At 50.1% G+C, this 23362-nt stretch overlaps 1 protein-coding gene and 1 long non-coding RNA gene across 12 annotated transcripts in view; one reads left to right on the plus strand and one right to left on the minus strand.

The window, feature by feature from the left end:
• Window positions 1-22778, minus strand: part of LOC118351605 (uncharacterized) — a 33717-nt gene extending 10939 nt beyond the window's left edge. Inside the window, exon 1 of the long non-coding RNA XR_004807291.1 lies at window positions 22689-22778. This is a non-coding gene — a long non-coding RNA (uncharacterized LOC118351605). The remainder of the gene's footprint in view (window positions 1-22688) is intronic.
• Window positions 1-23362, plus strand: part of ATP2B2 (ATPase plasma membrane Ca2+ transporting 2) — a 371080-nt gene that overhangs the window by 168950 nt on the left and 178768 nt on the right. The window lies entirely within an intron of this gene.

Genomic DNA, 23362 nt, shown 5'->3' on the forward strand with positions numbered 1-23362 from the left:
TACTTTGGGGCTAACCAGATTGTTTCCAAACAAGTTACATAATTGCTCACATATTATTTATGCCATCTCTTGAATATTAAACAATTGATAGTATGGAACAGAAACATGGGCGTTTAAACCTAGCAGCTTTTGACAGGCGTGGGTGGGGAAGGAGGTTGAGGAGAACCATCTCTGAGCCATTTACAGGAGAAGATGACATCTCCCCTCTTCTTTTCCTGAGATGGGCTGAAAGGCTTCCCAGGCCCATGGTTGGTAACCACGTAGTAGAATTTTCACTGTGGGTTTCGGCCTCTTTTATTACATAATGACAAAAATGCGTTATCATTTCCCTAAAGGATGAGTAGAGCCAGAGCCTGACCACGTGTTTGCCTGTTCTCAAGTGCTTATTGAGCACCCTCTGTGTGCAGTCACTGTTAGGCTTTTATTCACTCTGGAGTGCCCTCATGAATGAAACAAATGAGATCCTCATCCTCATGATACTGACCCTTCAGTGGACAGGTGACCAGATAAATAGATGGCTTCAGAGCATAACAAGCACTGTCACTGTGAACAGAACAAAATGGGTAGCAGGTGGGATTGGCTGGCAGTCCCCTGAGATGGGAGCATTTGACTGGAGGTCTCCATGGTAGAAGCAGCCAGCCCTGCAGAAGTCCAGGGTTGGGGAGAGTGTTCCAGGCAGATGGGAGGTCACCCAGGAGCAGGTAGCTGGGGCGGGGTTGGGGAAGAGTGAAGAGGATGGCGGGCTGGGAGGGATGAACAGGAGTCCAACATAGGTGATGCAGGTGAGGAGTGCCTACTGAGGGTCAATTGGGCCAGGCCTGGGCAATGTATTAGGCTGTTGTCAGGAACACCAGTTTACAAACCATCTCCTGCCTCACCCAGATGTGGACGGTACTTTCCACCAGCTGGGCAGTGCTGGGAGCGAGAGACAACACACGGGAAAGTGCTTCATAACAGGTGAAAGCCTGCACAAACGAGGGCTTGAAAATGCTTGAGGATTCTTAAACACCTCATCCTTTTAGAACATTGGAACGTTTCCTTCCATCCTGTTTTCCTCAGTGAGAGAATGGAGAAAAACATGGGCTCTGCTCCTGGCCAGACTGCCCCAGAGTCTGAAATACAGGAAATGGAGCAAAGAGGTGGGGTCAGTGCACCAAAACCCCGGATACCAGCTTGTTGACTCTGGGAAGCCCTTTCCATGTCAGAGCAGTCTGGGGAGGTGACATGGTGCAGGGTTGCCAGCCAGCCTGCGCAGCCCACCTCCACTAGTTTCAGGTTCTGGCAACACAATCCTGGGCAACTTGTTTCAATGCTCTCTCCCACCTCAGTTTTATAATCTTTAAAATGGGAGTAGGAAGCTCTTTGCTTTGAAGATATTGGAAAGATTACATGGGAGAGAAAATCTGATGTATCGAGCATAGCCTGGGATGTCAGCGGTGCTCAGTGGGTTTCTGTTCTCCTGCTGGTCCCCAGTGGGGACAATGGCCTCAACCAGTGAGGACCCCAGGCCCCTTTCTGCTGGGACCATGTCAGACTCTCAATTGCACAAGCACTGAGAACAGTTTGCCATCTGTATCACTTTACTGGGGCTGCTGTAACAAAGCACCACAAACTGCGTGACTTGAAGACACAGATACTTGTTGTCTCATGGTTCTGGAGGCAGAAAGCCTGACACCAAGGTGTCAGCTAGATTGGTTCCTTCCAAGACCCATGAAGGAGGATCTGTTCCTAGCTCCTGGTGGCTTAGTGGGCAATCTTTGGAATTCCTTGGCTTGTGGATACATTACTCTGATCCCATACCTTTTATATCATCTTCTGTGTGTGTGTGTGTACATCCAAATTTCCCCTTTGTATAAGGACACCAGTCATACTGGATCAGAGCCCACCCTAATGACCTCATCTTAACTTGCTTGCCGTTGTAAAGATCCTATTTCCAAATAAGGTCACATTCACGGTTACTGAAGGTTAGAACTCCCAAGTACCTTTTAGAGGAAAGGCCTACTTCAACCCATAACACTATCATAATTGTTTGAAGTGGATTCTGGAAGGGCCATCAGTGCATTCATGACATTTCTTAAATAGACTGAAAGAATATTTTACATCATTTTCCAAAAGGGCAACATCCTTCTCAAAATCACTCCTTAGCTTCCAGGAGCTTCCCATTAACTCTTGGCCTTAACAAACTCCAGCGTGGGTCTCTTGGGTCATCATCTTCCATAAAGAGCAAGCAAGCAAGCTTGATCCCAAGCTCTCTGTTAATCCCACCTGTGCACTGAACTCAGGGAACACAGGAAGCCAGAGTCCTAGCCTTGGAGGCAGTCACAGGGGAGGGCCATAAGGAGAGGCAGGCATACAGGTGATTGTTATTATTGGACAGGTCAGTGCTGGGGCCACAGGGCCCTTCCCGGCAGGGATTCTCAAGGGTGAAGGAAAAGGCTTCTTTTGTAGACTGCTTCTTATCTTTATCTCCTTGAAGGGGAAAATGTCTTCCTGAGTCCTGAGAGCATGGGAGAGACCCCACTGGCATTTGTGCAGGCAGATAACTAATCAGTCACTCACATTTCATTTTGCGATGAGACTTGCTCTTGAGTCTCTGCCTACACAGGAAATCCCAAGTGCAGAGGAACCCAAATCGCCAGCTTGGCCAGGGTCCCTGGAGAGGTCAGGGGTCAGTGGTAGACTCCCCTTCCCGACACATCCTCATCTTTAAAATAAGCTCTCCTACTCCCAATTATTGAACGTTCCCATGTTGCATGAACTGAGGGCCAATAATCTGCATTTCGGCTGCCTCAGTGACCACTGAGGACAGTGCACTGCAATCTGGTCGGCATGCAGCAGACTAGACACAAGCATGCTGAGGTGCTAGGTTTGAATCCCAGTACTGCCAGTCTGAGCTCTGTCTGTGATCCTAGGTGAAGCTTGTCACTTTTCCAGTCTCTGTTTCCTCGTGTGCAATGTCAGAATAGTTCCTGCCATACAGGTGAGGGATGTCCGTAAAGGACCTAATGTGGTACTGGGCAGCCAGCCCGCATTCTCTGGCTCCTCTCTTTGGGCCTCAGCTTCCTCCCCTGCAAACAGGAGTGTGGGAACAGATGAGTTATGGCCAGCTCCGTATGGCTCTTGGGAGCCATCTCCAGGGAGTCTAGCATCCGGCTGGGTAGAGAAAGCCTCCCATGCCTACAGGACTGCTCTGCCAGGAGCTCACTGTGTGACCTGGGGTGATGGTCCTCTGCCCTGCATAGGCCTAGTGGTTCCCGATGACTATGGCAAGGTGTCCAGAGGATCTGACTTGGCGCAACCATCCAGAGGTCTGAGTTTGTGTCTCACCAGGGTCCAAACATTCTCTTTTTCCCCTCCCCCATTCTCTTGCTGCACATCTTGAAGTCTCCAAGACCCACCCAGGGTTGTAGAACCAGGAGCTGAAGCTGCCAAATGAGATGCTCCCCATCCCATGTCCAGGTATCCAAGGCCTGTCTGGCACACTGGAAGCAAAGCATCTTCACAGGGAAAACCCTCAGCACCTAGCACAGGGCATCTCTCCTAGTTGGCCCTAACCAATTCTTGTCAAACTGACTGCATTGCTGAAATCAATTCACCCAGACTTCAGAGGAAAGAATGTTTGCCCCTTCCAGAGGCCGGAGGCAGCAGAGGTAAACGTCCCCAAGACACTGTATTTCTAAAAAGGAGCTGCAGTAGAGGGAGTAATTGAAAGAAAACAGCCGTGCACTAGTGGTGGACTTGTGGGCACCCATGGTCAGGAAGGCTGGGGATGGGCTGCACCCCAATCTGTCTTCCTCTACATTTAGTTGCAGGGTAAGGTCTGACCCCAGGGCTGGACATGATGCCACTGGTGTTCATAATGTCTCCGGGGGGCGGGGGAAGGTGGGCGGGTATCCTGCTTATTGAAATGCTTCCAAGTGAGGATTAAACAAAGAATTATATAGGAAGTAGAGTGGGCTCGTGGCATGGTGGAGAGAGCATGAACTTTGGGTTCAAGTTGGGCCCTGCTGGGCAAGTGACCTCCCTTCTCTGGTCCTTGGTTGGCTCCCCTGGAAATGGACCAGCAAATACATTGCAGGGCTATTGTGAGGATGGAAGGTGCTCTTGTAGGCCACGTGCCCGCCCCACCACCTGGTCATGAGGCAGAACTTGCCCCCTCTTTCTGGGCCCCTAGCATCATGTGGATAGGGCAGGCATCCAACCTCAGATGCCAAGAGCAAAAGCCTCTGGACCCCAGCTCTATGCGCCCTGCCCTCTGAGTCTTTCCCTTCACTTAATCTGTCTTCAGTGGGTACTGGCAGCTGTGGCGGAAGAAGACTTGTGTTCAGACTTGGAGGGACCAGATAGGACCACTGGCTGATGGGCTAGCCTCAGTTGGCCCATCTGTAGACTGGGCACAGCATCCCTTGCCTCAGGGGCTGCCCTGAGAGTTACTGAGATAACGAATACACAAGGGCCTGATAGGCAATTGCTCAAAACTATTTCTGAGTCCGTTGGGGTCAAAGGCTACGGTTTCCAGGTGTCACGGAGATCCCTCAGCCTTGGCTCTCAGTCTTGGCCGGCCTGGATCATCAGTGGAGAAGTGAAAATGAGTCTGCCTTCCATCTACTAGGCCAAGAGTAAGTAAAAAGTGTAAGATCTTATCCTCAGAAGGAACCAAATAATTCCTTAACAACCTCACCCAACGATAGAAGCTTTCCTCCGAATCCTTGACTGGTAACTTTTTAATTTTTTCCTAGTTACTCCCAGGGACAGGAACCTCACTATCTGTTGTGTGGCAAAGAGCAGAGGTGGCATATAGTTCCTGCACTTCATGTCCAGGCATCTTATCCATTAGGATCCCACACTCCTCACTCAGGGCATCTCCACTCTTACTTTAGAAACTATTTTAACTGGCGGGCACTGAGGGGAGCACTTGATGGGATGAGCACTGGGTGTTATCCTGTATGTTGGCACATTGAACACCAATAAAAAATAAATTTATTATTAAAAAAAGAAACTATTTTAACAAGAGTTACCTGATTTCTTCAACCAGGAAGAGCCACTCAGGTTTCACCTCCCCTGTAATCATCCCCAGCATAACTCCACCTCCATGAAAATGAATCACTCCATCCTCCCTGTCCCTGCCGCCCTTCCAATAAGCCTTGGTCCGGTCGTCAAACGCAGCCTATGTGTTTTATTTGGTTGCTTTGTTACCTCTCTCCCGCTGGACCCTAAACTCCCCACAGCAGGAGTAGGGCAGTGGAAAGAGCTTGCTTCGGCCTTAGATTCAAATAGGTCTGACCTTCATGCCCTATTTCCTTCCAGCCCTATGACCCAGAGGAGGGGATATAACCTCTCTGAGCCCATGGATCAATGTCAGCATCTCCTGATCCTCTCTCTCCCTGAGCACAGACCAGGAGTCCTGCTTATCTGTGTCCCTTGTCCCCGACACACAGTAGGTGCTCAGAACTGGTTGAGTAAAGGAAGTATGAGGGAGCCACTGGGTGAGGTGGATGATGAGGGCGCGGGGGAGGGAGTTTTGCTCCTGGAAGCCAACATGAACCAGTAGGAAAATAAGATCCACAGGCTGAAAAAACTTACACTGGTCCAGGGTTACTTAGTAAAGGGGCAGCAGAGAGAAACACTGTGGGGAGAGCCTGGCATCAACACCCAGGGGTTTGCCCTTGTAAGAACAGCCATCTCCGTGGTCCGTGCACTAGCTTTGGTCAACAGAGAAGTATTCATGGAGTGCCTGCGTGACGTAAACTGTTTTTTAAAAAACATAAAAGTCTGGGAAGGAAAGGAAGACAGTAGGTTGGCTAAATCAGATGTTTGCAGCATTTGTCAAATATGAACTGTTGTGTGTCAAATACGAAAAGATAGGGGTGAGTTCCTCACACCTGAAATGTTCAAAATAAAGCAGCCGTCAGCACACAAAGAGGGAAGATTGCAGAAGCTGGGAAAGCACTCCGTGCAAGTGCTCTTCCTCCAGCCTGTTGGAGAGGGGACTCGCTGTTCTGCTTGATGGGGAAGAAAAGATTTCTTCCTGCGCCCTGTAAACAGAGAGAACGGGACGGGGCAGGTGGGAACAAGCAAGGAATGTCCGTGGGGCCAGAGAGGCTTCCTGGAGGAGGTGAGATCCGGTTGTTCGGCCTGGGCCCTCCCCACCTCTCCCTGCCTGGCCGTCCCCCTGCGGCCACACTCCCATGGCCGTGTCAAGGGAAGCCTCTGCTCCTGGGTCTGGCCAGAAGCACACCTGGTGGCTGCGCTTTCCTCACGGTCCCAGGGCCGCTCTGTAGCAGCTAGTTGTACAGGGAGTCCTTGGAACAGAAGGACTTCCAGGTACCCAGGACTGGAGCCAGAGTGCCACTGATAGGATCAGAAGCCTCAAGTGAACATGGCCCAGAAGGAAGCCGGGGGCACGGAGGAACGCCCGCCACCCAGCCTGCCTTTGGCAGAGGCTACTGTTTTGCCAAGCACGTGGCACTGTGGAGGCCAGCCGTGCTTCCCTGCCCCTCTCCACCCCGCCTCCCCCTCACTGATCCCAAGGCCAGAAAGGGAGGCAGGCCTGCGGGCAGCTGGACGGGGCGCCGTGGCCACCTCACAGAGTGTAGACACTCCTCAGCGGCTGTCAGTGCTGAAACTGAGAGGTCAGAGTAGGGGTCTGTGTCCGTGGCTGGGGACTCACTGGGGACGCCGGGGGATTCGCCATCATCTCCAGCCCAGGTATGGGAGAGTGGGTTCACGGGGCACTGCCCCAGGCCCTGGGATGGGTCTGGGTCTCCAGTGCAGGGGAGCTGCTGAGACAGAAATAGCTTCATGTAAGAGGGGGGACCTGCAAACCTCTGAGTCTTGGGCTGGGAGGGAGGCTGGAGGATGAGGCTTGGTCTGGACAAAGTGGAAACCGACGAGGAGCCCCCTGTAGGGGACAGTCTCTGGCCTCACTCAGCTCTGTAGGCACCCTTCCTCCAGAGGGCTGCTAAAGTAGGCAAGAGCATGATTTCTGGAGCCAGATGGCCCACGTTCAAACCCAGACACCTGTGTGACTTTGCACACTTACCTCTGCCTCTCTGTGCCTCAGTTTCCTACCCTGCATAATGGAGGTGGTGCCAACAGTCCCTATTCCATAAGTCCTTTCTGAAGATGAGTTGAGACAATAGAGACCTTGACATAGGTCAGTGCTCTGGAGCTTAGAGCATGGTCCTTGCTCACTGTTACTCCCTGGACCTGGAACCAGCCTTCAGAGCTGTAGAGTCCGTCTACCTGCCCATTTCACAGGTTGTGGCCAAAAGGAGATGAACTAGACCCGAGTTTGAATCTTGTGTCTGCAAACTTTATAGCTGGGAAGCTTTAGACGAGTACTTGACCCCCTGCCCCTATTTTTTTTATATGTGAAGTGGAGACAATTATGGGACCTACTTCATGGGATACTTACAAGCATGAAATTATGCTGCACACATAAAAGGCTTATCCTAAACCTCATGCTTAAATGAGAGCCATTCTCTCACTGCCATCACCAACACCATCATCACTGTTGTTGGTGTTGGTGGTGGTGGTATTATTATTATTATTATTATTATTACTATTATTATTATTAGAAAAGGAGGAAAGGAGACTTATTAGCAGTCACCCAGCAAGTCAGAGGGCAAGCCAAGACCCAGTTCTGGCCTCCCAGCCCCCAATCCCTGCTTTCTGTTCACTTCACCATCTCATTAGCCCTCTTGTCACCTCTCAGCACATCTTGCCAAGAGCTTGGTTTCTCCTTGCAAGAGGTCACCCTAAAGCACCTCAGAGCATGCCTCCCCTGACCTCATTGTTTCCAGGCACAGATCTGGGGGCACCACACAGGCAAAGCTGGCATCCCGCAAGAGGCTAAGTCAGCAGAGAGCCAGGGCAAGAGGTTACCTTCTTCCCATGATTTCCACAGCACCCCACCAAAAGCCCCCCAGCTTCCCCACTGTGCCCAGGATCCTTAGCCAGGGCAATGCCTGAGGGGGACAGGATGAAGCTTTTGAGGGCAAATGTCTGAAAACTGCAGAACTCCTTATACCCCAAACAGCTCCATAAGAAAGGGAAGAGTTGAGACTCTACTTCCAACAAAGTTTCCTTAGACCTTGGGGACAGGTCTGGGGGTCATCCTCAGGCATCTCTTGGTTCCATTAGCAGATAAACCACCACTGCGGGCTTGTTCCTCTCTCTCTTCCACCTTCTGCCTACCAGAGTTTGGGCCTTCCCTGGCAGGGAGGGACAGAAACACAAGAGGAGGCAGGGGAGGCAGAGGAAGGAAAGGATGGGGTTTGCTTTAAGGAGAAAGATGAGTTATATACCTGTTTTAATAATGTAAATATTGCCTGAGCAGTAATAATAATTGTTCCTATTTCATGAATGCTTAACCATGCGCCAGGCACTGCACTCAGAACTAGATATGCATACCTTAGTTAATCTTCACTAGAACCTTATCAGGTAGAAAATATCATCATACCCATTTTACAGATGAGTAAACCAGAAGAGCTTATTAATACACCCTGTGGTGACTGCAGATGCTAATGAGATGATACAAGAGAATAAGTTCTGCTCAGAGCATAATAGGGGGGTCTGAGGACTGTGGCAAGTCACAGAGAGTCACTCAGTTTTGTTTGTTTGTTTGTTTGTTTGTTTTGGTGCATGATATACATACATTAAAGAGATAAAGTATACTAATCTTAAATGTACCACTTAAGGAATTTTACATATACATGTGCTACCACCCCCCAAATGAAAATATAGAATATTTCTAGTATGCCGAAACATTTCTTTTGAGGCATTCTAATTTAATATTATTTTTTATTTTTTTTAATTCTGCAAAACTATCACAGCCAAGAGGAGTCTAAGGACACATGATGACTAAAGATAATGTGATATCCCGTATGGGATCCTGGAACAAAATAAAAAGGTATTTTAGGTAAAAACTAAGAAAATTTTAATCAATAATGGACTTTAGTTAATATCAACATATCAATATTAATTTGTTAATTGTGAAAAATACACCATAATAGTATAAGCTATTAATTCTAAGGGGACTAGCTGGGGGGAGGGGGATGGAGACAGATGGGAGCTATTCTTAGTAATTTTTTACTTGTAAATATAAACATGTTCTAAAACACAAAGTTTATTTAAAAAAGCACTCTGCAAATCCTCCAGCAAATTATGTCTGTAGACTGGATCTGACCTCTAAGCTGCCAGTTTGAGACGTCCAGGGCAATAATGCCCTCATTTTACAGATGGGGAAACTGAGGCCCCCCGCAAAGGAAGCCTCCTATAGCAGGTCAGTGGTAGAGCCAGAATCAAAAGGCCAGTCAATGCTCCAGCTGCAGAGTGGGGTGTCGGGTGTGGAGTGTGGGTGTGGGGGCTGCTGGTGTCTCCCTGGATCTCCAAGGGCCCTGCTGACGACTTGCCCTGCAAGAAGCTGCCAGGAGCCAGCCAGCTTCCCTCTGCTGCTTCCTCCTGAGCTCTCCAGGGCTGTCAGTTGGAAACCAGTTCTCCCACTAGCCTTAGCCCCAGAGGGAGTGGTCATGGGCAGTTCCTGTTCTGGGAGCAGGATGTCATCTATCCATCCCAGCCAGCCTTGATGCACCTTATAGATGTATGGATGTCCCCAAACCCAGCACAGGATCTGGGATGAGTGTTGGATGCATGGGTGAGTAAAGAAATGAAAGAGGGAAGAAATAAATGGCAAGGGTGGGTAGTTAGGGGTGTGTGGAGGGAAATAAAGGGGGCCAGGAGCACAGATTCTGTAGCCAAATGGATTGGGTTGAACCCTGGCTCTGCTACTTCCAGACTCATGACCTTGGACAAGTCACCTAACCTCTCTGTGCCTCAATCTCTTCAACTTAAAATGGGAATAATAGCAGTACCTGTGAGGGAGGGAAGTAATAAATATAGGAAAGGAGGGAAGAGAAATAGGGAAGGGGTGATATCAGGACATGGAAACTTAGACAAAGCCATATGACTGGCCACTGACCTAGAAAAGGTGGATGAGTGGCATCATATAGTTGTTAGAGCACAGATTAGGGAACTGGGCTGCCAAGATTCAAATCTCAAAGCCATTGTTTACTATGTAGCTCCAGGCAAGTAACTTAACATTTTGTACCTCAGTGTCCTCACCTGTAAAATGGGTGTGGTAACGATTGTACTTACTTCACAAGGTTTTATGATGACTAATTGATTGGTATGTGTATAGCACTTAGGACTAGCATGTTTAAAACAGCCCCTGGCATATAAAGAATGTTTATTAAATGGGGGAAAGGTCTCATGCCAGAAGCCCACTCTCGTCCCTTGGAGGGATCCCGACTTTTGGGAGAGATAGAGGTCTAGGCATTGTAAATACACCTGCTGAATCCAGGTGAGAACCTGCCTGAAGGAAGTCACATGGGGAGAGGGCTGAACTGGGGACCAGCTGCCCATCTCTATAGCCTCACCCACCTCTGGCCAACCCCAGGATAGACAACACTTCTAATATTGTAAGAGAAGCGAGGAATCTGGCTTCTTATACACAATTTCCAATTTTTAAACATTGGCACTTAATTCAATTTTATTTTAAGCTCTTAGCAAAACAAACAAATTTATTTTAAGCTGGCTGCTCTCCCAAGCGGCTGGTTTGCAGCCTCTACCCGAGTCCAGTCCTGCCAGTTTGCTTTCTTTTACATTTCTCCTGCATTTTAGAGGAAAGGGAACTAAGGCCCAGAGAGAAATGTTTGAACCTGTTGTGTCTGACCACTTAGTGGAGTCAACAGGCAGTCTGTTAGTTTCCCTCTCCTGGCTGCAAGCCACAAGTTTCCCCAGGTAATCAGTCAGACTTTGGACCAGGTAAGGGAAGAGAGCTCAAAAGGAAATTTTCCTCTTGGGTTCTTTCAGTAGCATATTTGAAATATGATGTTTGTCGTGCATCAGAGGTACAGCCAATTGTCAGGCAGGAGCCACTCCCACTTCCAAAGCCAAAGCAGAGATTTGCAATGTAGGAAGCTCCAGCTGCACTCCCAGCCCGGGCTCAGCAGGTAGGGGGCCAAGATTCTAGGGGGTTCCTGAATCTTACCATATGCCTCTCGGTGGTGGCTAAGGGAGGAGCCAGCAGTAGGTTCTTTTGTAAAGGTAATCACTAAGTCAGAACTAGAGCAATTGAGAAAAAAAGGAGAGGCATGTTCTGAAGAGAAGTTTTAGAGGAATATTGTTGGGGAAGAGAGTTAATTTCCAGGCTTGTTGTACTCTGAATTTGAGTTGTTTTTTCTCTCTTTTTGCAAGAGCGCCCTTTGGTTCCTACTTATTTAACCAGACTGTGCTGCTTTTTCCTCATCCGTAAAATGGGATAGATATTGTACCCACTTCCTGCAGCTGGTGATGAGGGTGAAATGAGATGGCATGTGGAGAGGATTAAACAATACAAATCAGCCATCGCTCTCACTGTTGGCAGCAGCCAGCCTGCCTGTGTGCACAAGTGGAAGCTTGAGAACCTTCCACTCTTGGCCCTTCTTTACCTTGTCTATGTGATTATGACCTTCGTTTTGTCTGGAGAGTCAGTGCATCTAGTAGTTGTGGAGCCCTTCTTGTGGATCAGGTTTTGTGCTAGATCCTTCTATCTATTTTCTTTTCCTTAACCCCAAGAGCAATGCTGGGAAGCGAACACCATCATCACCTTTGCAGATGAAGAACCTGAGGCTCTGGGAGGGAATATGACTTATCCAAGGTCACCCCCAGGAGGGACGCAATCTTGAGCAAATCCCATTGCCATATTGAGCCTCCAGCATCCTCATTTGTAAAAGGAGGTTCAGGACACCCATCCCAGGGCTGCTGTGGGCATCTATGAGGTAATGGCTTAGAAAGTGCACTGTCAGCTGTAAATCCCAGCCAAACGGACAGCATCAGTGTGAGTCTTGCAGAGGCCTGCTCCCCTTTGGGGCTCAGTGCATTTTAGCAAGAAGAGTTATAGAGAAAAGTTATTTTGAGTGTCTTTTTCTTGGGTGGTTTCCAAAATGTGTCTCCTCCCTCCAGCTAACAAGTGCAAAGCTGGCTTAAGGAGAGGCTCTACTCAAAGCAAGTCACTTCCAGTGGAATGACCTGGGAGGGAGAAAGGAAATGGGCATGATGCTCACAGGGGAGACAGGATCACAGAGAAGGCCTCAGGCTGTGGAGTCAGACAGATGTGAGATCAAATCCTGGCTCTTCCACCTACTAGCTGTGTGACCCTGAGTCATCTAGTTAACCTCTCTGATCCTCACACAGAGAATTGTTATAATGAAGGGGATGAGCAAGGCAGCTGAGAAGCAAAGCATGGACATCCATGAACATCCAATGAGACCAGTTCCAAGTCTGAGGTGGGAGCTGCAGACATTGCAGGGGGTTGGGAATAGGATAGAAACCAGGGCTTGGAGAGAAAGGGCCCAGGGAAGAACAGTCCGCTGCTAAACTAGGGAAAGGAAGACCGGTGGAGTTGGGCTTAGCAGTATACATACACAGGAAAGGAAGACTGGTCAAGTTGGGCTTAGCAGTACACGTACACTGGACCATGAGCATCTGGAAGACAGGCCACTATGTCCTTTTCATCCCAGTGGCCTGGTTCACAGAAGGTGCACACATACATTTAAAACCCTGAATTTAATATTCACTTTCTGCCCCCTGCCTACCCATTTAGTCCTCCTTATCTCTTGATCTCCAGCCCAACCACCCCACCTCTGTACAGGGTGAAGTACACAGGCTGTGGTACCTGATAGATTTAGATTCAAACCCAAACTCTGTCCTTTCTGCCTGGGTAGCACTGAGCAGGTTACCTCCCCTCCCCAACCCTGTTTTCTCTTCTGTAAATACTAATACTAACCCCTGCCCAGCAGAGTTATTATAGGAGTTAGAGATGATGCATGTGAAAACACCTAGCATGGTCCCTGACCCATAGGAGGCATTCTGAAGATGGCATCAGGACGTACAATTGCTCCTTACTGGGGTAGCCCATGACCACCTCTGACTTCTTCACTCACACACAGACCAAATTCCCTTAGGCTCTCACAGTGTGTCTTTTTACCTCAGGTGACACAAGCACCTGGGCTAGATAGGTCTATGCACCACAACCTCTGTCCCCACAGTCTCCTTACACAATTTCCAGACTGTTTCTAGATTCACTGGCCATGATGGGGCTTACGATGTCCACAAAACACCTCAGAAATGAGTATCAACAGGCAGGTCACTGATAAGAAACAAACTGCACTCGAGGATCAAAACACCCAACCATAATCACTAAATCATCCTCTGGCTGTGAGTTTGTTAGTGTCTGTAAAAGTTCTCAGGTTGAAAGTTTATAGATAAAGGGCTTCCTGGTCCCAGATCCCGTGTCTTATTCTTGAGGAGGGCCTGTAAATGCTGCCCCATTGCTGGACTGATGATTTAGGAGTGCTTCTCTGGTACCTTGAGGTCAGGGTGAACTCCTAAAAGCTGGAACTGGCTCTGTTTCGCTGTGAGGACCTCTGGAAGCAGGTGCAGGGCTTGGAAAGAAACCCACTATGCTCAGCACAAAGAGGGGCAACCTGCCCATTTGGGATAAGTGTGTCCTTGAAGTTCAGCTGGCAAGGAATCTCTAGCCAGAGCTTCTCTTGCTCATGCCCCCTGACCCTACATGCAGTATAGGCCCTGTTCAGGGAACTGGGAGCCAGGCTCACCCTGATACTAGCCTGGAAAATGCTGCCTTAATGCCTGGCACTGTTGGAGGATCATCACAGCCATCTACAAAGGACTTGGAGAGCTTCTCAGCAGCAAATTAGCATCAGTGCTGCCCACTGAACCCACAGTGATATGGCACCTGCAGAAGTCACATAGTTTGGTCTAATACAAGTCAAAATGTCAAGGTACAACCTCTAAGCTAACTCTTGACCTCACCCCCCACCCCCTTCTCTTGCTCTGCATTTATTTAGGATTTCTCTCTACCCACCTGCCATGGACAGCAAATGGTTTGCCCACCCTCCATTACCAGCCAAGACTGGGAGTCTGAGCTTAAAACTAGCCCCCATCCCACCCCCACCCCTTCCCACTCACTCCCGTGCTGGCTCCCATATGCAGCCTCTCCCTCTGGGCCCCTGAGCTAATTACAGGCTTCCCTAAGTCATTGGAAGGAAAAGCTAATTAAATCAGGGTCGGCCATCCATTTTCTGGCTAAGGACAGGCAGCCCGACACCTTTCTTCCACTCCAGGATCCTGAAACCACAGCTTGCATCTTCGTCCGAGTTTGAACACAGGTTTTTCTCTCTTAGGGATGATTTTTAGGAAGAGCAGCAAGATAGGACATTTCCTCAAGTGCTCCTTTGCACCATGTCAGGGTGACCATATGGGATCAGGTTGGGGGCCTGGAAAACTGAGGAGTGCCCAGATCTGCATAGCTGGGGGAAAAATGTGTGAGGAGACAGGGCAGGTGACAGTTTCTCCTTGGAAATTCCCCAGCATGCTGATGCACCGCACCCACCATTTCCGATTCTGTGGCCTGAGCAAAAAAGCCCTGCCTTCAATCCCAGTCCCGCTGCCTGGCTAGGTGAGTGCCCCAGGGCAGCATTCATCGACCCCTCTGTGCCTGAGTAATAATAGCACCTACCTTACAGAGTTGCTGAGAATTAAATGAGATAACACATCAATCAGCCAGTGTGGAGCAGGTGCTGAGCCCATGTTTGTTGAATGAACAAGTGATTACTAAGTGCCACATACAGAGTGAACACCCAAACAACGTTAGTTTTCTTGTCCCTCTTGGAATCCCTGTGTGTTTGTTACTATAAACACTCATGGGACTCACTCCCCTAAAACCTGTAGGTGAATAAATGTATTGCATGTTTTACCCCTTTGAGATGCAAGGGCCAAAGAAGTAGGAGGGGGGCGGGGTTAAGGGGCATGGAACGGAGAGCTCCTTTCCCGTGGCCTGCCCTCTCACTTGCCCCTAGATGCCAGCCTGCTTTTCCTTTTTTTGTCTGGGCCTCAGAGTCCCCTGATATAAAAAGGGGTGCCTTTGACGGAAGTCCCCGCTATGATTCTCAGCCCCTCCCTGCTCTGTCCTCGCATGAGCCATGTCCTCACCAACTTCCTCCAAGGGGGCACTGCCTGAGGCCAGCACGTGGCTGTCTCAGACACTATTCCAGAAAAGGGGTGACGGGCTTAACTAAGTAAGGAGATCCCAAAAGCAGGGAACAAATGGAGGTGAGTCCACTGTATGGAGGAGGACCCGCTCTGCAAGCCAAGCCTGCAATGTGCTTTGAATCCCAGCTGTGTGGCCTCAAACAAATAAGCTAACTTTTCTGTGCCTCAGTTCCCTCCCCCTGCAAAACAGGCATGATAATAACAGTCTGTCCCTCATAGGGTTCTTCTAAGAATTAAATGAGTTCATATGCACCAAGAGCTTAGAACACGGCCTGGTCTGTAGTTGGCACTCCACACGCATTAGTCATTCCCGGTATTTTAGATCCAGACTCTTGCTGACTCCTCACCACAGCCAGCCCAGCCTGGTGGTCTGATGCCTTCCATCTTACAGATGAAGTCTGGGGAGAAGAAACCACTTGACCACCATCACTCAGAATAAGACCCCTGCCACACTCCTCTCTCAAAGAGGAGAGTGTGACAGTGCCTTTCGGGACAAGCGGGCTCAGGGCAGGGCGGGGGTGGCTAAGAAGGCCCAGGCCTCCCTCAGAGGCTCAAGCGGAGTCGGGAGGTGGCTATAAATATGAGAGGCGAGGGGCTTTCTAACTAGGCCAGGAATGTGTGTTAGTCATTGAGGTCAGAGCAGGCCGCAGAAGCTCTTGGCTGGGAAAAGAGTATATCCAGGAGTGAGCTCTCCCAGGCTCAGGGGAAGCCAGAGCGCTGAGACTGAGAAGGAGGGTGACGAGCAGTGCTCAGCTAGGGGCACGCCGGCACCCCATGACCTGAGCCAACCCCCAGGAATGTCCCTCCTGCTCCTTCCAACCTCTGAAAAGTCCTACTGCAACCCAGATCAAATCAGCCACTGATGAGCACCTTCAGGCTGAGGCCAAGCTGTGGTTCCCAGAGGGTACACTCAGGCCACCATTCTGGGGAGTGAACAAGTGCATCCTTTCTATTTTAATAGCTGCGCACTTATTTTAATGTGCTAGGAGAAAAATACAACTGGCAAAGCAAATCCATGATCTCGTGGCTGTAAGTGCTTAAGATAATACCAAGTAGGTGTATATGTTTTTTTTAAGAGGGAGTTGATTTTTTTTTTAAATGTATACTTGTAGAACTAAACCACCATTGCTAAGGTTTGGGGGATTCTGGTCCACAGGCAACATGCTAATTTCCTTGCTGTGGGGTTCCAGGTGCCTTCTATGCCTCCCACCCCACACCCCTGACTTTCCCCAACAGTCCTGCCCTGGCAACTGAGCCCTGCTCCACCCTCACTGTGACCACTATCTGGAATGCTTTCCCCTCCACCTTTCCACTGCCAAGCACCAGGTGAAATGAGCTCTTCACTGGTGCCTCCACGGGGCCACAGGGAGGCCTCCTCCTCCGAGCAGCCCCATTCCTTTGTTCCTCCACTGCCACTTCCCCCACACTGTGTGAGAGTCTCTGTAGCTGGGGCCACTGTTCCCTCAGCAATGGGGAAAGCAAGCTCTGGATGTGTGTCTTCCTACCTGCTATTCCCAGCTCTGTACCTGGGGCTGAGCACATGCCCAGGACACAGACACCCAGTGACTTTCTGGAGCTGTCCTTGCAAGGTGTCAGCTGGCACACATGCAACCTTGCCCTCGTGGCTCTGTCCCCTCCCTCATCTGTCAGATGGGGATGCCAAGTTTCCTTTCCCTGGCTGGGTGCATAGAGTCCGTGAGTTTACTTCATCTAAAGGTACCTAAAGGCATGTGCATGGCATGTCATCAGGACTCCACAAATACTGGCTCTGATCATTTGAATCATCAAGGCTATTATCATTATCAGTGGATATTCAGTGAGTCCACAGTGGTACAGAGTAGAGGGGAGGGAATAAGACTAGAGCACCTTTGCATTTAGGATCAGGAGATCCTGATCTCAGCGCCTACTTACTCCACCCCTCTCATTATGAATATGGGGAAACTGAGGCCCATGCTGTACCCCTAGAACCAGGACCTGGGACACCTGCCCAGAGAGACAGGCAGACCTACCTGAGCTTGCCCCTCGTCTTCTGCCCCCCGCCCCTTTGGCATAAGCCAGAAAGGCCTGGTGAGGAATTCTAGGGGCTGTGGCCAGCAGGAGGGTTCTCACTTCCGCAAGTCAGTGCATCAAAAGCTTCATTCTTTGTAGATTCCTCCAATAGGTAGGAGCAGACATGACCTTTGTCATTTGTTATTTTTAGCCAAGCAGGCAAGGAATGATAAAAACCTGTATGGGAGCTGACTATAAATAACATGGCTATGGCATTAAACACACACACACACACACACACACACACACACACACACACACACTCTCTAAAACCTGTAGATCTAAACAAGCATTGCCCTTCAAAGTAGAATAACAGCATGAGCATGGCACTTTACAGTCACTGAACCAATTTCACAAAAGCTATTGCTTGCGATCACCATGCAGTTCCATGGGGCATGGGGGTGGGGCAAGGGAGACACTTTTATTGTCCCCATCCTTCAGATGAGGAAATAAGGAATAAGACTGCCAGTGAGGCCATTGGCTCTACGCCTGACCGATGGCAGGAGCCTGACATTTATCACTGTCCCTGTTGTCGAGTCTCTGAGAGGTAAAGCAGCTTTGCCCAGTGCCACATAGGGAGAAAGGAGCAGGACCGGGACTGCCTCGGGTCACCTGTCTCCAAATGCAGGAGTCTGCAGGCAGCTAGCAGCCTTACGGGAGGGAAGAAGGAGCGGACATGGGCAGATCAGAGGAACAGGCACTGGTGGTGTCGACCCCCAGGGATGGGCGTTTGAGTGAGAAGGCAGTGCTGGAGGCTGAGAGGAGGTAGCCTGGGAAGGGCTCAGCCCTGACAGTGGCAAGAAGGAGAGGAAAAGAGAAGGTCATCGGCCAGTGGTGTTCTAGGGCAGTGCTACACCAGGCTCACCCCATCAGATGCTGAAATCCCTCTGGGCAGGGTCGCCTGCCTTGGCAAGCCCATGGCAGGAGAATAGGAGAGAAGTCCCAAGAGCATGTTACCAGTGCTGGGCTGAGCAAGGACAGTCCATGGAGCAGGCCAGGGGCAGAAATGGGCCCCCAGAGCAGAAGTGGGCCTGGCAGCAGTGTGGAGCTCCTGCCGAGGGCTCAGCGGTGTGCTGGTGAGCATTTCGTAACCAGCTCTCAGGGATGTAGGTGCCCTTTGTAGTGTTTGCCAGTTTCTGTGGTATAAATGCTCTCCCTGCCCCGCTCCCCAGCAGATCACAGCTGCCAGCATGACATCACTTATACGCACCATTGGCCCTCAGGAGCCAGTATGAGAACTCTAGAACACTACTGTGCAAGGAAGCCACCGCACCGAGCCACCCAGGAGAGGACACCAATGTCCTGCTTGCTTCAAGGGAATAAAAGAGGGGCTTGTGGGTCATATTAAGCTACTATTAACTGTGCATGACAGGCAAAGCATTTTGCATACAGTGTCTCAATTAATTTTCAGTGTCATCCTCTGAGGTAGACATTATCTCTAGCTTATTCATGAAGAAATCAAGGTTCCAAAAGGTAAAGTGACTTGCCCAAGGTAACACGGCCAGTGAGTGGCATTGCCTGAATTTGAACCCAGATGTGTGTGGGTTCAGAGCTCCTAGCCCAGTCATATAACATGCAGCCTCCAGCCAGGGTAGTGCTGGGACCCGAGTCAGGGCTAAACCTTCAGGCAGGGATTCATGGGTGGGTTCCTCTATGGGGCTGGAGCTGAGAGGCCTGACCAAGTCCTAGAGGAAATGGTCGCCATGCTTGAGAGAAGTCCTGAGAGGTTTGAGGCAACCCCCACATGGGGAGGGCCCAGAGCTGGAGCACCACTTTCCCCTCACACCAGGGCAGAGGCACTGCCTGGCACCCTACAGGGCCCTCCAAACCTTTCCTCCCTCCTTCCCTTGTTTGCAGTTGAGAATCCTCCTAAAAAGCCCAGTTCCAGGCTACAGTCCTTACACTGCCAAGCCCGTAGTAGGTGCTCAATTAATGCTGAAGAAATGAATCCATGATACCTTCATATTCTCTCTCATTTTATTGGAAATCAAAGACCAGATCAATTATATGATTATTTCCACCTCACGGATCTAGAAACTGAGGTTCTAATTGGCAAAACGACTAGCGCAAGACCACGTAATAGTAAATGACAGAGCCAGCACTCAATCCCATACCTCTGTGACCCCTAAGCACTCTGCTCTACTGTGCTGTGTGCCCCAGAAAGGAATAGGACCTTGTGCCTGAGAAGCTCCTTACAGTTTGTCAAGACCCTTCCATTTCCTTCCTGTTCTTCACTGTTGTACATCGGCCTGTGGGGTTCCAGTTCAGGGAGGCTTGGGGACAGGAAGGAGGGCCTGAGAGAGCCGGACACCTCCTTGACCCTGGCAGTTAGTCTCACATCCAGGAGTAACCTGTCGGTGGCCTTGTACTGAGAGAGTTGGCCCAGCCTGAAGGGCAGTCCCGGTCACAGAGGGCCTGTGTGTGGAGTGGGCCACCCGGGCCTGGAAATCCCCACTGATGCAGGGTCCCCTTGGGGGTGGCCGTGGCCCCTTTGTGCAGCTACTCTTTGGTTTTTTTTTTTTGTTTGTTTGTGTTTTGTTTTTTTTTTTTGTTTTGGTTTGGGTTTTTTTTTTTTTTTTTTTTTTTTTTGCAGCTACTCTTTGGAACCATATCTTATAAAGACAGTTTCCGAGTAAAGTGGTCCCACAAAGTGATGGTAGTGGGGAGTGGAGGGCCAGGGTGTGGGGAGGTTCTTACAGGGTGAAAGGGCTGCCCTGGAGCCACCACTGGCCTCCCAGCCCTGGCTTTGCTGTGCTATGTCCGAGGCAGGTGGCTGCCCCTGTGCGGACCTCAGGATCCCCATCTGTAAAATGGAAGGATCAGTCTGATGGAGGGGCATGACAGCTCCTCCCAGCCCCAGTGGACCATGATTCCACATAAACCAGCCTCACAGGCAGATCCCAAAGGGAATTTCCTCTGGGGAGAAAGTGGGGTACCCCCATGGGGATGCCTTTGAAGGCTGCTGGGGCTGCATCAGCACTCCCTGTGTTCTGAAGGCAGAAAGCTCGTCTGCCCATCCTCCTCTTCAGGCCCAGCTTCAGCTCCACATCCCACTCCTACCCTGCTCCCTTCAGCTACTTGATGGACACCCTGGCAGAGCCTAAGCAGTCCCCATACGTATGGCAGGGTAGGGAAGAAGGTCCGTGTTCAAGTCCCAACACCCCTGCCAGCTGGACAATTTCGTTCTGGGGCATATGGCCTCTCTGGGCCTCAGTTTCATGATCTGTAAAATGGGGAAGGTACTAACTCCTTAAAGGGTAGGAATTAAATGAGCCACAATATGAAAAGTTCTCAGAACAAACAGCACCTGGCATGTAGTCCTTGTCCAGGCAACGTCACGTCTTGGTACTACTATTTATAATGCGTATCGATGCCATCTCTTCTGCTCAGCGGCCCTCAAGTGGAGCTACCGTTATGGCAGTCTAGGGTCCTAGAGGGAGCACTAGATTGAGAGCCCTGGACACAGAGCTATCTCTCAATCACCCCTGACCCCCAGGGCCCGGGGTGCCTTCGCCTCTCCTGGCCTCAGTGTCCCCCCGCCCCCGTCAGGTGGCTTCCCTCGGTTCCAGCACATCTGAGACTCCCTAAGTGTCCACAGATGTTCCTGTCCCCGCAGCCATGCCTCGGTGTCAGCAGGCCCCTTCCTGCTTGCTGATAGGTCCCCAGCTCAGAGTCTGCCGCAATCATGGTTTGCTGAATGAACCCGTGTAAGGTGCAGTGTTACCGTGGTGCAGCGTCTAACATGTGGCAGGCACCTTGCTAGGGGCCTCGTCTTCTTCATTCTGTTTAATTCTTAGAATCCTTCTGAGGTTCCTTCTGCTCCCAGGATAAGGACAGAAGTCCGGAGGGTGGTCTATAAGTCCCCCACCCATCTCCTGCCCCTCGCTCACACTCTTCGCCTCTAGGCATTCAGGCTTCCTTTTGGTTCCTGGAGCCTTGCTGAGCTCTTTCGGGCCTCAGGGTCTCTGCCAGAAGCACCACCTCTCCTTATCCCTAGTGAGCTCCTGCTCAGACTTCAGACCCCAGCTCAGTGACCACCCCCCCCCTTGGGGAAACCTTCTGCAACTCCCCCCTCCACTCCCACCAGGGATGGCAGGTCCTCCTGTGGAGTGTGTTCGTGGCCTTTGCCCCTTCGTCTTATACTGTTTATCACTTTACATTGGTTTATGCATTCATTTCACATACCTCTAAATCCTCTTGAGAATAGACACCATGAGCTTTTCTGCTGTATCCTCAGGACCTAGCACAGAACCTGGCAAGTAGTGGACAGCAGTGGATACTTGCTGAACAGGTAAGTAGATGGAGAAGCAGGAAGCCCATGACACCTGAGGCCATAGAGATCGAGAGACTTGCCCAAAATCACACAGCCCATCAGGATTTGAGCTAGTCCATGGGGCTCCAGCTCCCAAGTTCTTTGCACCCACCCCAGCCTCATGCCATCTTTGAGTGCAGTGGAGGACTGAGCCAGAGGAGCTCCTAAAGGGAAAGGGTTTGAGTGACAGGGCAAGGGCTTTGATCCCCTCAGAGCCCTGGCTGCTTGGAAACCTCATAAGGGGTGAGCCCACACCCCCACTGCTCCTCTGTGAGCCTTCCAGGAAAGATCTAGGCTCTAATTCTGCCTCCAGCTATGTAATCCTGGACTTGTCCCCTCCACTCTCCAGATCTGTTTCCTCATCAGTAAAATGGGAGTGAGACTGTCCACAAAGCAGGTTAATTGTGTGTGCAAAGACATGTGCATTAGCACACAAGAAAGCTCTCAGCAGAGACGGCTAACCAACAACCCTCCCTGAGGACACACTGGCAGGGAGGATGGCCGCATTTCAGTCCCTAACTCCTATTGATTCCAAAATCCCAGCAGTGTCCAGCTGTCCAGTCAGTCAGCAGGTGGGCCTCTCAGCTTGAGGTACTCTCAGTTGTCACCCTTGGCTCCCATCCTCTCTCTGGGAATGCTCTCTCCCTACTGGGCCCCACAGCCTCCTCAGCAGGAGGACATCCAGAGAGGTGGCAGACTCTGGGGCAGACTGTGCTAGGTTTGAATGCTCAGTCCTAGGCCACACAGCTGTGCTCCTCTAAGCAAGCCACTCACCCTCTCTGGGCTTGCTCTTCACCTCAAATTGAGAGTTGAGAACACTGAATTTTGGGGTTGTGATGAGGAGTAAATACAGCTCTTGCGTTAAGTGCCTGGCACCTAGTAGGCACTCCGCAAATGACAAATGCCCTCCTCCCTTCTCCTGACAGTCCTAGGTCCATCGTCCCTATTCCTTCTGTTTCCTCTTTCCTTATCTTCTTTCTCCAGGGAGACAGTCTTCCAGCAAGAGTGAAAACACACACACACACACACACACACACACACGTGTTCACTAGGAACCCCAGCACAGTACCTCACATTCAGTGAGAACTAAATAAATATTTGTAGACTGAATAATCCCCAAAAATGAATTACTAGCGGTAAAATGTCAGACTATAGGTAGCTGGGAGGGAGCATTTAGGGATAGGGGCTCTTCCCTGGGTGCTCAACTCACCTTGAGTTCAGCTCTGGGCTCAAGCATCCCAGTCCCAGAAGAGACATCACTGAGAGACGTCAGAGTGAAGTTCAGGTCTTCTTTTTCCTTTACAAAGTGGGCATGCAGAGAGAGCACCATTCATTGACAGGCTCAGAAAACAGCAACGCTTACAACAGAACCTCTAGCAAGTGCAAAGAATATTTCCAGAGCCACAGAGAAATGCAAATACCAGTTCAAAACCACCAGGGGAATTGCTTTTTCATTCAACAAACCTGCACTCCTCGGTTCAATCAATATTATTGAGGTTCTGTGCCCAGTGCTGAGGATACAACAAGCAAATGAGATCCATTTTCTATCCCCAAGGATTTCCTCAGCCTGATGGATATGACAGATGCACATAAAAAAGGTTAATAGCAAGAAACTCTTCTTAGGGGCTGGAGATGATGGAGGGGAAAGCAGGGAAGGCATCAGAGAGGAGGAGTTGCTGGAGCTGAGCCTTAAAGGATGAGTAGGAGTTTTCCAGGCAGAAAAATGAGAAAGGAAGGCATCCCAGGCAGTGAATGGTGCATGCAAAGACACAGGGGCATGGAAATGTGAGTGTGTGTGTGAGAGCAGGAGAGGCTTAGTGTGAGGAAAGTGGATGGAAGATAATGGGAGGGGTCTGGAATACTCATCTGGCCCTCATGAGCCAT

This window comes from Canis lupus, chromosome 20 (assembly GCF_003254725.2).
Source record: "Canis lupus dingo isolate Sandy chromosome 20, ASM325472v2, whole genome shotgun sequence".
NCBI lineage: Eukaryota > Metazoa > Chordata > Mammalia > Carnivora > Canidae > Canis > Canis lupus.